This window comes from Hyla sarda (genome assembly GCF_029499605.1).
Source record: "Hyla sarda isolate aHylSar1 chromosome 1 unlocalized genomic scaffold, aHylSar1.hap1 SUPER_1_unloc_22, whole genome shotgun sequence".
Classification (NCBI taxonomy): Eukaryota; Metazoa; Chordata; class Amphibia; order Anura; family Hylidae; genus Hyla; species Hyla sarda.
Window position 1 is genome coordinate 313311 of NW_026607584.1, and position 18636 is coordinate 331946.

Genomic DNA, 18636 nt, shown 5'->3' on the forward strand with positions numbered 1-18636 from the left:
CTGACTACGATCCTTGCTGCCTGCCCCGACCTTCTGCTACGTCCGACCTTGCTTCTGTCTACTCCCTTGTACCGCGCCTATCTTCAGCAGCCAGAGAGGTGAGCCGTTGCTAGTGGATACGACCTGGTCACTACCGCCGCAGCAAGACCATCCCGCTTTGCGGCGGGCTCTGGTGAAAACCAGTAGTGACTTAGAACCGATCCACTAGCACGGTCCACGCCAATCCCTCTCCGGCACAGAGGATCCACTACCTGCCAGCCGGCATCGTGACAGTAGATCCGGCCATGGATCCCGCTGAAGTTCCTCTGCCAGTTGTCGCTGACCTCACCACGGTGGTCGCCCAGCAGTCACAACAGATAGCGCAACAAGGCCAACAGCTGTCTCAACTGACCGTTATGCTACAGCAGTTACTACCACAGCTTCAGCAATCATCTCCTCCGCCAGCTCCTGCACCTCCTCCGCAGCGAGTGGCCGCTTCTGGTCTACGCCTATCCTTGCCGGATAAATTTGATGGGGACTCTAAGTTTTGCCGTGGCTTTCTTTCCCAATGTTCCCTGCACCTGGAGATGATGTCGGACCAGTTTCCCACTGAAAGGTCTAAGGTGGCTTTCGTAGTCAGCCTTCTGTCTGGAAAAGCCCTGTCTTGGGCCACACCGCTCTGGGACCGCAATGACCCCGTCACTGCCTCTGTACACTCCTTCTTCTCGGAAATCCGAAGTGTCTTTGAGGAACCTGCCCGAGCCTCTTCTGCTGAGACTGCCCTGTTGAACCTGGTCCAGGGTAATTCTTCCGTTGGCGAGTATGCCGTACAATTCCGTACTCTTGCTTCAGAACTATCCTGGAATAATGAGGCCCTCTGCGCGACCTTTAAAAAAGGCCTATCCAGCAACATTAAAGATGTTCTGGCCGCACGAGAAATCCCTGCTAATCTACATGAACTCATTCACCTAGCCACTCGCATTGACATGCGTTTTTCCGAAAGGCGTCAGGAGCTCCGCCAAGATATGGACTCTGTTCGCACGAGGCGTTTCTTCTCCTCGGCTCCTCTCTCCTCTGGTCCCCTGCAATCCGTTCCTGTGCCTCCCGCCGTGGAGGCTATGCAGGTCGACCGGTCTCGCCTGACACCTCAAGAGAGGACACGACGCCGCATGGAGAATCTCTGCCTGTACTGTGCTAGTACCGAACACTTCCTGAGGGATTGTCCTATCCGTCCTCCCCGCCTGGAAAAACGTACGCTGACTCCGCACAAAGGTGAGACAGTCCTTGATGTCTACTCTGCTTCTCCACGTCTTACTGTGCCTGTGCGGATGTCTGCCTCTGCCTTCTCCTTCTCTACTATGGCCTTCTTGGACTCTGGATCTGCAGGAAATTTTATTTTGGCCTCTCTCGTCAACAGGTTCAACATCCCAGTGACCAGTCTCGCCAGACCCCTTTACATCAATTGTGTAAACAATGAAAGATTGGACTGTACCATACGTTTCCGCACGGAGCCCCTTCTAATGTGCATCGGATCTCATCACGAGAGGATTGAACTTTTGGTCCTCCCCAATTGCACTTCTGAAATTCTCCTTGGACTTCCCTGGCTTCAACTTCATTCCCCAACCCTGGATTGGTCCACTGGGGAGATCAAGAGTTGGGGGCCCTCTTGTTCCAAGGACTGTCTAAAACCGGTTCCCAGTAACCCTTGCCGTGACTCTGTGGTTCCTCCAGTAACCGGTCTCCCTAAGGCCTATATGGACTTTGGGGATGTTCTTTGCAAAAAACAAGCTGAGACTCTACCTCCTCACAGGCCTTATGATTGTCCTATCGACCTTCTCCCGGGCACTACTCCACCCCGGGGCAGAATTTATCCTCTGTCCGCCCCAGAGACTCTTGCCATGTCTGAATACGTCCAGGAAAATTTAAAAAAGGGCTTTATCCGTAAATCCTCCTCTCCTGCCGGAGCCGGATTTTTCTTTGTGTCCAAAAAAGATGGCTCCCTACGTCCTTGCATTGACTACCGCGGTCTTAATAAAATCACGGTTAAGAACCGCTACCCCCTACCCCTCATCTCTGAACTCTTTGATCGCCTCCAAGGTGCCCACATCTTTACTAAACTGGACTTAAGAGGTGCTTATAATCTCATCCGCATCAGAGAGGGGGATGAATGGAAAACGGCATTTAACACCAGAGATGGACACTTTGAGTATCTGGTCATGCCCTTTGGCCTGTGCAACGCCCCTGCCGCCTTCCAAGACTTTGTTAATGAAATTTTTCGTGATCTTTTATACTCCTGTGTTGTTGTATATCTGGACGATATCCTGATTTTTTCTGCCAATCTAGAAGAACACCGCCAGCATGTCCGTATGGTTCTTCAGAGACTTCGTGACAATCAACTCTATGCCAAAATTGAGAAATGTCTGTTTGAATGCCAATCTCTTCCTTTTCTAGGATACTTGGTCTCTGGCCAGGGACTACAAATGGATCCAGACAAACTCTCTGCCGTCTTAGATTGGCCACGCCCCTCCGGACTCCGTGCTATCCAACGCTTTTTGGGGTTCGCCAATTATTACAGACAATTTATTCCACATTTTTCTACCGTTGTGGCTCCTATCGTGGCTTTAACCAAAAAAAATGCCGATCCCAAGTCTTGGCCTCCTCAAGCGGAAGACGCCTTTAAACGACTCAAGTCTGCCTTTTCTTCGGCTCCCGTGCTCTCCAGACCTGACCCTTCCAAACCCTTCCTATTGGAGGTTGATGCCTCCTCAGTGGGAGCTGGAGCTGTTCTTCTACAAAAAAATTCTTCCGGGCATGCTGTCACTTGTGGTTTTTTTTCTAGGACCTTCTCTCCGGCGGAGAGGAACTACTCCATCGGGGATCGAGAGCTTCTAGCCATCAAATTAGCACTTGAGGAATGGAGGCATCTGCTGGAGGGATCAAGATTTCCAGTTATTATTTACACCGATCACAAGAACCTCTCCTACCTCCAGTCTGCCCAACGGCTGAATCCTCGCCAGGCCCGGTGGTCTCTGTTCTTTGCCCGATTTAATTTTGAAATTCACTTTCGGCCTGCCGATAAGAACATTAGGGCCGATGCTCTCTCTCGTTCCTCGGATGCTTCGGAAGTTGAACTCTCTCCGCAACACATCATTCCTCCTGACTGCCTGATTTCCACTTCTCCAGCCTCCATCAGGCAAACTCCTCCAGGAAAGACCTTTGTTTCTCCACGCCAACGCCTCGGAATCCTCAAATGGGGTCACTCCTCCCATCTCGCAGGTCATGTGGGCATCAAGAAATCTGTGCAACTCATCTCCCGCTTCTATTGGTGGCCGACTCTGGAGACGGATGTTGTGGACTTTGTGCGAGCCTGCACTATCTGTGCCCGGGATAAGACTCCTCGCCAGAAGCCCGCTGGTTTTCTTCATCCCCTGCCTGTCCCCGAACAGCCTTGGTCTCTGATTGGTATGGATTTTATTACTGATTTACCCCCTTCCCGTGGCAACACTGTTATTTGGGTGGTCGTTGATCGATTCTCCAAAATGGCACATTTCATCCCTCTTCCTGGTCTTCCTTCAGCGCCTCAGTTGGCTAAACAATTTTTTGTACACATTTTTCGTCTTCACGGGTTGCCTACGCAGATCGTCTCGGATAGAGGCGTCCAATTCGTGTCTAAATTCTGGAGGGCTCTCTGTAAACAACTCAAGATTAAACTAAATTTTTCTTCTGCATATCATCCCCAATCCAATGGACAAGTAGAAAGAATTAACCAGGTCTTGGGTGATTATTTACGACATTTTGTTTCCTCCCGCCAGGATGACTGGGCAGATCTCCTTCCATGGGCCGAATTCTCGTATAACTTCAGAGTCTCTGAATCTTCCTCCAAATCCCCATTTTTCGTGGTGTACGGCCGTCACCCTCTTCCCCCCCCTCCCTACCCCCTTGCCCTCTGGTCTGCCCGCTGTGGATGAAATTTCTCGTGACCTTTCCATCATATGGAGAGAGACCCAAAATTCTCTCTTACAGGCTTCATCACGCATGAAGAAGTTCGCGGATAAGAAAAGAAGAGCTCCTCCCATTTTTTCCCCTGGAGACAAGGTATGGCTCTCCGCTAAATATGTCCGCTTCCGTGTCCCTAGCTACAAGTTGGGACCACGCTATCTTGGTCCTTTCAAAATTTTGTGTCAGATTAATCCTGTCTCTTACAAACTTCTTCTTCCTCCTTCTCTTCGTATTCCTAATGCCTTTCACGTTTCTCTTCTTAAACCACTCATCATCAACCGTTTCTCTCCCAAATCTGTTCCTCCCACTCCTGTTTCCGACTCCTCGGACATCTTCTCCGTCAAAGAGATTCTGGCATCAAAAAAGGTCAGAGGGAAAACCTTTTTTTTAGTGGATTGGGAGGGTTGTGGTCCAGAAGAGAGATCCTGGTAACCTGAGGACAATATCCTAGACAAAAGTCTACTCCTCAGGTTCTCAGGCTCTAAGAAGAGGGGGAGACCCAAGGGGGGGGTACTGTTACGCCGAGCGCTCCGGGTCCCCGCTCCTCCCCGGAGCGCTCGCTACACTCTCCTCACTGCAGCGCTCCGGTCAGATCCACTGACCCGGGGCGCTGCGATACTGCCTCCAGCCGGGATGCGATTCGCGATGCGGGTAGCGCCCGCTCGCGATGCGCACCCCGGCTCCCGTACCTGACTCGCTCTCCGTCGGTCCTGTCCCGGCGCGCGCGGCCCCGCTCCTTAGGGCGCGCGCGCGCGCCGGGTCTTTGCGATTTAAAGGGCCACTGCGCCGCTGATTGGCGCAGTGGTTCCAATTAGTCTGATCACCTGTGCACTTCCCTATATCACCTCACTTCCCCTGCACTTCCTTGCCGGATCTTGTTGCCATCGTGCCAGTGAAAGCGTTTCCTTGTGTGTTCCTAGCCTGTGTTCCAGACCTCCTGCCGTTGCCCCTGACTACGATCCTTGCTGCCTGCCCCGACCTTCTGCTACGTCCGACCTTGCTTCTGTCTACTCCCTTGTACCGCGCCTATCTTCAGCAGCCAGAGAGGTGAGCCGTTGCTAGTGGATACGACCTGGTCACTACCGCCGCAGCAAGACCATCCCGCTTTGCGGCGGGCTCTGGTGAAAACCAGTAGTGACTTAGAACCGATCCACTAGCACGGTCCACGCCAATCCCTCTCCGGCACAGAGGATCCACTACCTGCCAGCCGGCATCGTGACAGTCCCCCGGGTTCAGTAAACATCGGTGTAATTCTTTTCCTTTTCTTTGTCCTCCCTGGGGTATAAAATCCATAGAGATCTGATCACATCTGATACAAGATCTCTTTACTTCACACTTTGCGCCATTATTACACGGATTGAAGACCCAGTTACATGCTCGTAAATTTCCATATATGTCGTGGATTGGAAGGAAAAAGATTCTTAAATCTTATAATTACCAAAAATACTATTTGCTACAGTCCGTCCCTATCATAGTACGGAATTGTTATTTTTCTTCTATCCGATGGTTATTTTGTAATTTTGTTATGATTCAGAAGAGACCACGTGTCCCGTATAGACGCTCACCCTGAAGACATTAGACGGCGGTTTTGTGTTTCCGGATTTACACACTTATTATAAAGCTTTTCCTTCGTCTGGATTATTAGAGCTCGTTCGCTCTTCTTTTTCTCATCCTCCCCTTTATATTCCTCCTCATGTGGATATGGAATTCTCCTCAGTCCCTCCTTCTATAGGGCCCATTTTGTGGCCCCCGCACTCCTCCTTGGCCTCTCTAGTTCTTTCCTCTTTTATATATAACTTTATCGGTATTACGAGACTGCTCTACGACTGATTCTGATTTCCCTTCTCCCCTAACCCCACTTTCTTTATACCCTATGGTTATTACTAAACACATTTTCCCTATTCCCCTTTGTGGGAACGTTTACATTCTTTTACGTTACGAGATTTATATTCTTCTACTAAGACTTTGGCCATAGAGGAATCTCAGGCTTTCTGGGGTTTTATAAGTAAATTTATCTTTACTCTCCAATGTTTTAAGCATTATACTAACATACGTCCCCGAAATTGGTTAGAGAGATTGTATTTATTTCCTAAATAATAATACTATCTAAGCTTTATTCTTATTTGATTTCTTCTGCTCCTAATAGTAACCAAAATGCATCTTATATGAGAAGAGGAGCTGAATATCCAACTCCCTGAAGAACAGTGCGGATTTATCTCTAGTGCTCATGTGGCTTCTCCCCTGTGTTCGTGAACAGGAAAGTTCATATAAGTTATATTGTCGGGGGTATGGGACTCCTCTCATTTTTTTTTAAAGTATTTATTTATTTAATTTTGCAAAAAATAAAGAAAGTGCAACATACAACCAGAGTCTCTGTAGGTCCATAAGACAACTCCATCACAATGACATGGATACGACAACAGAGTGGCAATCAAACACATAGGGAAGGAGCATCTCTGGCACCGTCCAGAGAGACCCAACACACAAGCATACATTCACACTACCACACATCCCAGTGACTCCGACCCCCTCCCAGAAGGATGGAAGGTCACCTGACACATCCAGTAAAAGCCAAGGAGTCCACACCTTATCAAACTTCCTCGGGCACCTACGACTCTTATACAAAGCTTGGTATAATGGGACATATTTATTTACCATATTGTCACGATGCCGGCTGGCAGGAGGTGGATCCTCTGTGCCAGAGAGGGATTGACGAGGACCGTGCTAGTGGACCGGTTCTAAGTCACTACTGGTTTTCACCAGAGCCCGCCGCAAAGCGGGATGGTCTTGCTGCGGCGGTAGTGACCAGGTCGTATCCACTAGCAACGGCTCAACCTCTCTGACTGCTGAAGATAGGCGCGGTACAAGGGAGTAGACAGAAGCAAGGTCGGACGTAGCAGAAGGTCGGGGCAGGCAGCAAGGATCGTAGTCAGGGGCAACGGCAGGAGGTCTGGAACACGGGCTAGGAACAAACAAGGGAACGCTTTCACTAGGCACAAGGGCAACAAGATCCGGCCAGGGAGTGCAGGGGAAGTGAGGTATAAGTAGGGAGTGCACAGGTGGAAACTAATCAAGGTAATTGGGAAGATTGGACCAGGCACCATCATTGGTGCACTGGCCCTTTAAATCGCAGAGACCCGGCGCGCGCGCGCCCTAGGGAGCGGGGCCGCGCGCGCCGGGACAGGACCGACGGAGAGCGAGTCAGGTACGGGAGCCGGGGTGCGCATCGCGAGCGGGCGCCACCCGCATCGCGAATCGCATCCCGGCTGGAGGCGGTACCGCAGCGCACCCAGTCAGTGGATCTGACCGGGGCGCTGCAGTAACGAGGATGAGGCGAGCGCTCCGGGGAGGAACGGGGACCCGGAGCGCTCGGCGTAACAGTACCCCCCCCTTGGGTCTCCCCCTCTTCTTGGGGCCAAAGAACCTGAGGACCAAAAACTCAATTTTTCCGTGATGAGGTCCGAGGCACATTAGGAGGGGTTCCGTGCGGTAACGCACGGCACAGTCCAATCTTTCATTGTTAACACAATTGATGTAGAGGGGTCTGGCGAGACTGGTCACAGGGACGTTGAACCTGTTGATAAGAGAGGCCAAAAAAAAAATTTCCTGCAGATCCGGAATCCAAGAAGGCCATAGTAGAGAAGGAGAAGGTAGAGGCAGATATCCGCACAGGCACAGTAAGGCGTGGAGAAGCAGAGTTGACATCAAGAACTGTGTCACCTTTGTGCGGAGTCATCGTACGTCTTTCCAGGCGGGGAGGACGGATAGGACAATCCTTCAGGAAGTGTTCGGTACCGGCATAGTACAGGCAAAGATTCTCCATGCGGCGTCGTGTCCTCTCTTGAGGTGTCAAGCGAGACCGGTCAACTTGCATAGCCTCCACGGCGGGAGGCACAGGAACGGATTGCAGAGGACCAGAGGAGAGAGGAGCCGGGGGGAAAAAACGCCTCGTGCGAACAAAGTCCATATCCAGGCGGAGCTCCAGACGCCATCCGGAAGAACGCATGTCAATGCGAGTGGCAAGAAGAATGAGTTCATGTAGGTTGGCAGGAGTTTCTCGTGCGGCCAGAACATCTTTAATGTTGCTGGATAGGCCTTTTTTAAAGGTCGCGCAGAGGACCTCAGTATTCCAGGACAACTCGGAAGCAAGAGCACGGAACTGAATGGCGTACTCGCCAACGGAAGAAACACCCTGGGCCAGGTTCAGCAGGGCAGTCTCGGCAGAAGAAGCTCGGGCAGGCTCCTCGAAGACACCACGGACCTCAGCGAAGAAGGACTGGACTGTGGCTGTGGCAGGATCATTGCGGTCCCCGAGCGGTGTGGCCCAAGACAAGGCCTTTCCAGAAAGGAGACCACGGCAGAGTCTAGAGTCCCCATCAAATTTGTCCGGCAGGGACAAGCAGGGGTTAGGAGCGGCCGGTTGCTGCGGAGGAGTTGCAGGAGCCGGCGGAGGAGATGGTTGTTGCAGCTGCTGTGTCTGTGACAGAAGTTGCTGTAACTGCGGCTGCAGCTGCTGTATCTGTGACTGAAGATTCAGTGTCACGGAGGTCAAGTATGCCAGCTGGAGATTTCGTTGGGCGATCTTTAGGGCTTGCTGGGCGATCACCGTGGAAATGTCGGCAAGACTTGACAGCGGCACCTCAGCGGAATCCATGGCCGGATCTACTGTCATGATGCCGGCTGGCAGGAGGTGGATCCTCTGTGCCAGAGAGGGATTGGCGAGGACCGTGCTAGTGGACCGGTTCTAAGTCACTACTGGTTTTCACCAGAGCCCGCCGCAAAGCGGGATGGTCTTGCTGCGGCGGTAGTGACCAGGTCGTATCCACTAGCAACGGCTCAACCTCTCTGACTGCTGAAGATAGGCGCGGTACAAGGGAGTAGACAGAAGCAAGGTCGGACGTAGCAGAAGGTCGGGGCAGGCAGCAAGGATCGTAGTCAGGGGCAACGGCAGGAGGTCTGGAACACGGGCTAGGAACAAACAAGGGAACGCTTTCACTAGGCACAAGGGCAACAAGATCCGGCCAGGGAGTGCAGGGGAAGTGAGGTATAAGTAGGGAGTGCACAGGTGGAAACTAATCAAGGTAATTGGGAAGATTGGACCAGGCACCATCATTGGTGCACTGGCCCTTTAAATCGCAGAGACCCGGCGCGCGCGCGCCCTAGGGAGCGGGGCCGCGCGCGCCGGGACAGGACCGACGGAGAGCGAGTCAGGTACGGGAGCCGGGGTGCGCATCGCGAGCGGGCGCCACCCGCATCGCGAATCGCATCCCGGCTGGAGGCGGTACCGCAGCGCACCCAGTCAGTGGATCTGACCGGGGCGCTGCAGTAACGAGGATGAGGCGAGCGCTCCGGGGAGGAACGGGGACCCGGAGCGCTCGGCGTAACACATATTCACCCACGTCATCACAACCACCTTATGGCACAAAATAATGAAAAACGGATCAGTGTGCATCTATGCGCACCAGAGACCACCTCATTGAGGACTCCCAGCAGGCATATTACCAGGGTAAGCAAGAAATCTAGATTGTCTGCCAAAAACCCCATCACCTCCCTCGAAAAGGAGGCTGTAACAGGACACTCCCAAATCACATGTAGAAAAGTACCTACCTCAGCAGAACAACGAAAACATAAATGCGATGAAGACAACTCTATACATTTCAGCTTAGCAGGCGTATAATATAACCGCAAAACATACCGTGATTGAATCAGCATATCTCTGCTACTCATCACCGTTGAGTTATATGAGCCCTCAACTTCCTTCCACTGGCCCTAAGACAGATCAGGGATATCAGCCACCCATTTATGATAAGCATTCGCAAATGGGCTAGGCTCTAGAGTCTGGAGAAGAGCATAGGAGCCAAACTGCGCCTGGACCGCGTGTTGAAGCTGCAGATACCTATAAAAGACACTGCCAGGGATATCATATATGTCCTTCATTTCCGCAAAGGAGAGGAAAACCTGATCCTCCCGGAACAAGTGAAGCACAAATCTGACTCCATGAGAACCCCAAAAGCCGGCCTCCTGTAACACATGTAGGTGAGCTAAATTTACATTCCTCCACAAGGGTGCCCTAGGAGTTGCCAACGGTTGCGGAAACCTGCTCGACACCACGGACCACACCTTAGCTATAGTTTGCAAGGGAAGGGGATAAGAGGAGCCAGAATGATACCTGTAGAGTGAGTTAGTGAGAGCTTCATACAAACTCATCAGGGCTCCAGCCAAGGCAGTCGCCGAGATCGACAGATCCAGGTCAATCCACCATGCTGCATAGACCAACTGAGAGGCAAGAAAATAGTTAGACATCGGGAGAAGCTAATCCACCATGCCTTTTAGGAGCTTGAGGGAGAGCCCGACCAAGTCTGGGAGACCTCCCCTGCCAATAGAAGGATCAGCATCACACAAAGTATTAAAATACAGGGTGGGCCATTGGATACACCTTAAAAAAATGGGAATGGTTGGTGATATTAATTTCCTGTTTGTGGCACAGTAGTATATGTGACTGGGGAAACTTTTCAAGATGGGTGGTGACCATGGCGGCCATTTTGAAGTCAGCCATTTTGAATCCAACTTTTGTTTTTTCAATAGGAAGAGGGTCATGTGACACATCAAACCTATTGGGAATTTCACAAGAAAAACAATGATGTGCTTGGTTTTAACATAACTTTATTCTTTCATGAGTTATTTACAAGTTTCTGACCACTCATAAAATGTTTTCAATGTGCTGCCCATTGTGTTGGATTGTCAATGCAACCCTCTTCTCCCACTCTTCACACACTGATAGCAAAACCACAGGAGAAATGCTAGCACAGGCTTCCAGTATCCATAGTTTCAGGTGCTGCACATCTCGTATCTTCACAGCATAGACAATTGCCTTCAGATGACCCCAAAGATAAAAGTCTAAGGGGGTCAGATCGGGAGACCTTGGGGGCCATTCAACTGGCCCACGACGACCAATCCACTTTCCAGGAAACTGTTCATCTAGGAATGCTCGGACCTGACACCCATAATGTGGTGGTGCACCATCTTGCTGGAAAAACTCAGGGAACGTGCCAGCTTCAGTGCATAAAGAGGGAAACACCATCATGTAGCAATTTTGCATATCCAGTGTCCTTGTGGTTTCCATTGATGAAGAATGGCCCCACTATCTTTGTACCCCATATACCACACCATACCATCAATTTTTGTGTTCCAACAGTCTTGGAGGGATCTATCCAAAGTGGGTTAGTGTCAGACCAATAGTGGTGGTTTTGTTTGTTAACTTTACCATTCACATAAAAGTTTGCCTCATCACTGAACAAAATCTGAGTTTTTCCAGCAAGATGGTGCACCACCACATTATGGGTGTCAGGTCCGAGCATTCCTAGATGAACAGTTTCCTGGAAAGTGGATTGGTCATCGTGGGCCAGTTGAATGGCCCCCAAGGTCTCCCGATCTGACCTTCTTAGAATTTTATCTTTGGGCTCATCTGAAGGCAATTGTCTATGCTTTGAAGATACGAGATGTGCAGCACCTGAAACTACGGATACGCTAGCATTTCTCCTACGGTGTTGCTATCAGTGTGTGAAGAGTGGGAGAAGAGGGTTGCATTGACAATCCAGCACAATGGGCAGCACATTGAACACATTTTATAAGTGGTCAGAAACTTGTAAATAACTCTTGAAAGAATAAAGTTACGTTAATACCAAGCACATCATTATTTTTCTTCTGAAATTCCCAATAAGATGTGTCACATGACCCTCTTCCTATTGAAAAAACTAAAGTTGGATTCAAAATGGCAGACTTCATAATGGCCGCCATGGTCACCACCCATCTCGAAAAGTTTCCCCCCTCACATATACTAATGTGCCACAAACAGGAAGTTAATATCACCAATCATTCCCATTTTATTAAGGTGTATCAATAAAAATGGCCCACCCTGTACTTCCTGGGGGGTCACAGGAGCCAGATGGAAGAGATAAAGGAATTTAGGCAGATAAATAATTTTAAAAATATTAATCCTTCCAGCTAGGGAGGGAGGACCAGGCATGCAACCTATCTACCGTGGAAAACAAAAGTGGGTCTAAATTCAGGGACACATAATCTGTCAGAGATGCAGTAACCTCTACCCCAACATATCTAAATCGGTAAACCACTTGCACCCCTGCTGGGAGAGAAGAGGAAAGGGAAATGTCAGGTGAGAAGGCCACGAGAGAGGATTTACCCCAATTAACCCGCAAACCCGAAATGGAACTAAACCTACCTAGCAAGTAAATCAGAGAAACTAGTGAACCCCCGGCATCTGCCAAATAAACTAGGGTGTCATCCGCATAGAGAGAAACCTTCACAATGAATTCCCTGGGGATGACACAGATAGTGGGATCTCTACGTATAGCCGCTGCTAAGGGCTTAATTGCCACCGCAAAAAGGAAGGGGGATAGGGGGCACCCTTGTTTAGTCCCCGGGTCCAATAAAAAGGGGGCAGAAACATCAAAGTTAGTACAAATACGGGCCCTGGGGCAATCATACAACAAGCGGACCCAGGCACAAATCCTAGGGCCAAACCCAAACACTCCCAAGACCTCCCGGAGATATGGCCACAGTACAGAATCAAAAGCTTTATAGACAAAAGACTAGAGATGAGCGAACTTTTCAAAAATTTGATTCGGACGATTTGCCAAATTTTCCGAAAAAGTTTGTTTAGATCCGAAATTTTTTGTGGCGAATCTATATTAAAAAAGGCTATTTCTAGCCTACATACAGCCTCTATAGGGGTATAGAACACTTTGCTGTGTTCTAAAACGCATATGGAGTGTGCTGGAGTTATTCAGAATAACATGCAGATTACTGGCATTGCTTTTAGAATCACTGCCTCACAGCAGCACAATGACAGAGCCTGGTGGTGGCATCAGTGTCAGGAGACCATATAGTGACTGAATGACACAGCGTGGAGGTGTTGGCAGCATGAGGAGACCATATAGTGGCTGAATTACACAGTGTGGAGGTGTTGGCAGCATGAGGACACCATATAGTGGCTGAATGACACAGCTTGGATGAGGCTGAAGCATGAGGACACCATATAGTGGCTGAATGACACAGTGTGGAGGTGTTGGCAGCATGAGGACACCATATAGTGGCTGAATGGCACAGCGTGGAGGTGGCAGCACGAGGACACCATATAATGGCTGACTGACACAGCGTGGAGGTGTTTGCAGCATGAGGAGACCATATAGTGGCTGAATGGCACAGCGTGGAGGTGTTGGCAGCATGAGGAGACCATATAGTGGCTGAATGACACAGCATGGAGGTGTTGGCAGCATGAGGAGACCATATAGTGGCTGAATGACACAGCATGGAGGTGTTGGCAGCATGAGGAGACCATATAGTGGATGAATGGCACAGCCCGGAGTTGCCAGCAGCATGAGTAGGCACTAGGCCTTCACAATCCCTAAGATTAAATGATGAATTTAGAAATTGAAATCGAAGATTTTGCATAGTGGGTGCTACCTATGCGAAAATGTGAAATTCCTAGACCCAGGCCCAGCAGCGCCATCAGTAAACCATATATTGCCTGAATGACACAGCTTGCAGTTGTCTGATGCACGAGTACACACCAGGGCTTCACAATCCCCCCCCCCCCCCAAAACACAACATTTTTAGAAAATTTTGAAAAAGATTTTGGATAGCGGGTGCTACCTATGAGAAAATGTGAAATTCCCAGGCCCAGCAGCGGCATCAGTAAACCATATATTGGCTGAATGACACAGCCTGGAGTTGGCTGATTCATAAGTACACAATAGGGCTTCACAATCCCCCCCAAAAAACACAACATTTTTTGAAATTTTTGAAAAAGATTTTGGATAGCGGGTGCTACCTATGAGAAAATTTTAAATTCCCAGACCCAGGCCCTGCAGCGGCATCAGTAAACCATATATTGCCTGAATGACACAGCCTGGAGTTGGCTGATGCATCATGAGTACTCACCAAAGCTTCACAATCCCTAAGAACAAACATTTTTGACGAAAACATTTTTCAAAAAATTTAGGACCTGAATGACGCAGCCTGGAGTTGGCTGCAGCATGAGGAGACCATTGAAATGCCTAATTTTATTATTTGAAATTTAAATAAAATTTTGTGTCCCGGACCCCGCCGTGTGGGTACAAAGGACCTAATTACACAAGCACCCACAGGGCTCATGTGGCCGTGAGATGTAGGCACAACGTCTCCATTGCCCTGACTGGCCATTTTTTGTTTTTGTACCTTTGTTTAACAACAGATACACAAAGACAAAAGACCGGTGCGCACCTTGTGCGGGTAAAACTGGGAGACCAGTGATACAATAAAAATAAAACAAACGGGGGGGCCAGCAGGGTGGACCCTTACCTTAGGGTGTTATGCTGAGCGCATAACATCTAGTATAGCATGTAGTATAGGTGCAGCATCCTGGTTCCTCTGGAGTTCCGACTCGGGAGTCCAGTAGTTAGTAGAATATTGGATCAAGTAGATCACAGGGAAAAAGGAACCTTAAAGGAGTGCAACCCTTGGTGTAGATAAAAGCTGGGTTTATTGGATAAGATGCAACGCACAAAACTATATAAGCGTTTCTTGCCCGAACCGGGCTCTTCTTCAGGCAGTTATAAAATTAAACAACCACGAGGATAGTTATAAAACAATGTGAGGCTTCACTTCCGGGTTCGGATCCACAAAGGTCGAACCGGAACCGAACTAGTCCATGGATAAGATGGATAAAATCTTCAAAATTGAAAGAAACACATATAATCATATAAACACATAATAAAAAGATGATTTAAGTGTCAGTCATTAGTGTTGCTCGCGAATATTCGCAATTCGAATATTATTCGCGAATATCGCATATTCGCAAATTCGCGAATTTCGCGAATATAGCGCTATATATTCGTAATTACGAATATTCGTTTTTTTTTTTTTTTCTTCACAGTACACATCACAGTGATCACCCCTCTCTGCTTCCAGCTTGTGTGGTGTAAAGAAGGCTGTAATACTACTGTGTGAGACTGGCGTGCGAAAATTTGCATATGCTAATTTTCGCATATGCGAATTTTCGCGTATGTTACTTTTGTATATGCTAATTTTCACATATGTTGATTTTCGCATACGCGAATTTTCGCATATGCGAAAATAAAACGAGAATATAACGAATGTGCGAATATTCACGAATATATGACGAATATTCGTCCATATATTTGCGAATATTCGCGAATTCGAATATGGCCTATGCCGCTCAACACTATCAGTCATAAAGGATTGTATAGTAATCGCAGATGTATATGGATGCGCATGCACCGTATGTATTTGTCCGAGAACCACTGGAGGTGAGCTGCTTGCGGCCACTGGGATCAGGCAGAGGTTGTTGTATTAGCGCATGCGTAGTATGTCATTGTCAGAAAACCGCTGACGGTGAGCTGTATGACTCCGTTATGATCGATAGCAGCGTTTTATAGATCACAGGTAAGGTTTAAGAGTAAAGATGTGGTAGGATTGTTAAAATATTATAGTTGAAGTGACAATTACATACATAAACCTAATTCCTTGGTCGAGATCACCACATACACAACTTTATAAATTGACTATAGAGGGGGTAGTGGAGGAGAGGGGTGGGAGGGGGTGGGGGAGAGGGTTCAAGGGTTTATTTATAGAGCCGGCTAGGTTATGCAATTATTTCTTTAACTTCATTCATGCCATGAGGCAATAAAGTTCTCATTTTGAAGATCCAAAACATCTCCAGTCTTTTAAGTTGTTCAAACCGATTGTTGATTGATGCTGGAACGTAATCAATTGGTACGATGCTGATCTGTGGGTTTGTCCCTGGGTGGGCAAGGGTGATGTGTTTGGAAACTCCATGGAGTAAAATTTTTTTCCTTATATTTAACCTGTGTTGGTTGAGTCTCAAATGCAATGGTCTAGTGGTTCGACCTATGTATTGCATGAGGCAATGGGAGCATTCAATCATGTAAATAACGTGATCTGTATAACACGACAAATGATGTTTAATATTGAATGTATTGCCAGTGGATGTAGATTTAATTTTAGTACAGTTATGTTGAATTTGTGTGCAACAAAGGCATCGAGGTCTTCTGCACTTGAAGCTCCACTTGTTTCGGGATGCAACTGGTTAAAAAAGGGTCTGCTAGCAAGACATGCCAATGTTTGGCTAAAATCATCTTTGACTGTAGGTGGTAATAAGATTAGAAGTGAATTTATTAGTGCTGAAAGACATTAAATCAGGTGTTGTAGTTTTTATGCAGCATTCAGATTGTGATAGTTGTTTTGTTCGGTTGTAGGCGTCTTTTAGAATTCCTTCAGAATAGTGTTTTTGACAGAACCGGTCTTGTAGTATGCGGGACTGTAGTTTGAAATCATGGGGATCTGTACAATTCTTCCTTATTCTCTTATACTGACTATATGGAATGTTGAGAAGCCATTTACGGTAGTGAGCACTATGGAAATCAAGATAGCTGTTTGTGTCTACTGTCTTGAAGTATGTGGATGTAAGAAGTGAGGATTTGTTGTGAGAAATCCGAATATCCAGAAAGTCCATTTGTTCCTTACTGTGATGGAGGGGGAATTTTATGCCCCAAGAGTTGTTATTCAGTTGGTGCAAAAGATAGAGGATGGTGTGGTCAGGCCCTTTCCAGATAAAGAACAGGTCATCTATGTAACGGTAATAAATGGCAATGTATTAGTTGATAAGTGGATTATCCCAGATGTGATGGGACTCGGAGGCGCCCATAAAGATGTTAGCGTAAACCGGGCGACCTTCGAGCCCATTGCTGTGCCGAGGTTCTGATGGTATGTGGAGCCGTTGTAAGTAAAATAGTTATTGTGTAGAATGAAGGATAAAGAATTGCTAAGGAATTCACGGTGTGTATGAGAGACGGATGGATCATTTTCTAGTGCATCAGATACGCATTTTGATGAAGGTGTATTCCGGTTTCCATGATAATGGGAGAAGGTGCTGAATAAGCTGGGTAGAATCTCTGAGATAACTCTGGAGTTCCGTAGCATGTGGCTGAAGAAACAAATCAAGATAGTGTGCCAGGTTACTGTTAGTAGAATTTGTGCATGCAATGATGGGATGTCCAGGAGGTTGGGTGCTGGATTTATGAATTTTAGGCAGCTGGTAGAAGTATGGTTTATTGTGATTGGTTTGAAGAATATATTGTAGTTTATTTCTGGATAGTATTCCTTTCTCTTTAGCAGTATTCACCAGTGATATTAGCTCCTTTTTTAGTTTTTCAAAGGGATCCCCTTTGACTGTGGTGTAATATTCGGTATCGAATGAAGTTAAAGAAATGAAGTTAAAGAAATAATTGCATAACCTAGCCGGCTCTATAAATATTAAACGGTAATCCCCTGAGGTCGAGGACCACCCCTCAGGAGCATCGTCACCAGGTCCAAATGCAACAAACACCCGATCAGGACTTTCCCTTTACGTCGCCCCATGCCCCTATGTGTAGGTTATAGTAGAGGGGGTTCAGTTAGAGGCCCTTATTGATACATGTTCCCAGGTCTCTACGATACCAAAATATGTGTTTTATAAGTATTGGGGTCCTGAAATGTTGTGTGAGCCAGATTATGTGGGTTTTCAGGTAATGGCAGAGAACGGGAAACCAGTACCCAGGCATGGATACTGGGAGCCCACTATCCAAATTGGGGAGCATGTCCTCTGAGGACAAGGTGTAATAATCACAAATATAATTGACAGAGGGGCAGCAGATTTCATCTTGGGGATGAACATCATGAGATATTGTTTTAAGGAGATAGTGGGGTCCTTGCATGCATCTCTTCCACACATGTCACCCACAGGCCGGCGAGCTGTGCAACACCTCCTGAAGACTCTACAAGCAGAACAGAAGTTTGTTAACCGACAAGGAGAGATCTGCCGAGTCAGGATTGAGGACATGCGCTCTGTAGTACTTCATCCGCAGATGGAGACCATTATCTGGTGTCGGGCTCGACCAGGGGTAAAGAATCAGAGTTATCAATCCTTACTTGGACCCAATCCAGCCAGAAGATTTGTCTGATGCTGTTACTTGATTGCCGAAGTCCACTCCTGTTGCTCAGCTATGCCATCTAGGACCCATGGATGTACTCACCCGGCCACAAGTAGCCCGACAAGGGACAACCCAGGCAGTCCCCAGAAGCGGACACAGTCAGCCGCAACCCTGGTGGAAACAGTTGCAAAGAGGGGATGAGAATACCCCCAGAGACTAAGTGGGAGGAGTGGCTGACGTCATTCAAGAGAGTCAGAGCCCTTGGGCCACACCTCTGGTTCTGGTAAAGAAGAAGGATGGGACCATCCGCTTCTGCGTAGATTACCAGAAGTTAAACAACGTCACTCACAAAGATGCCTACCCTCTGCCTCGCTTTGAAGAGTCCCTGAGTCCCTGGGATCAGCTGCATATTTTTCTACCTTAGATTTGACCAGTGGATACTGGCAGGTACCAATGGCCAAAGAGGATCAAGAGAAGATGGCCTTCGTGACCCCGATGGGGTTATTTGAATTTAAGAGCATGCCTTTTGGGCTGTGTAACGCCCCAGCGACTTTCCAACGCCTTATGGAGCGATGCCTTGGACATCTCAATTTCCAGAGTGTACTACTCTACCTGGACGATGTCATAGTCTACTCCAAGACTTACCAAG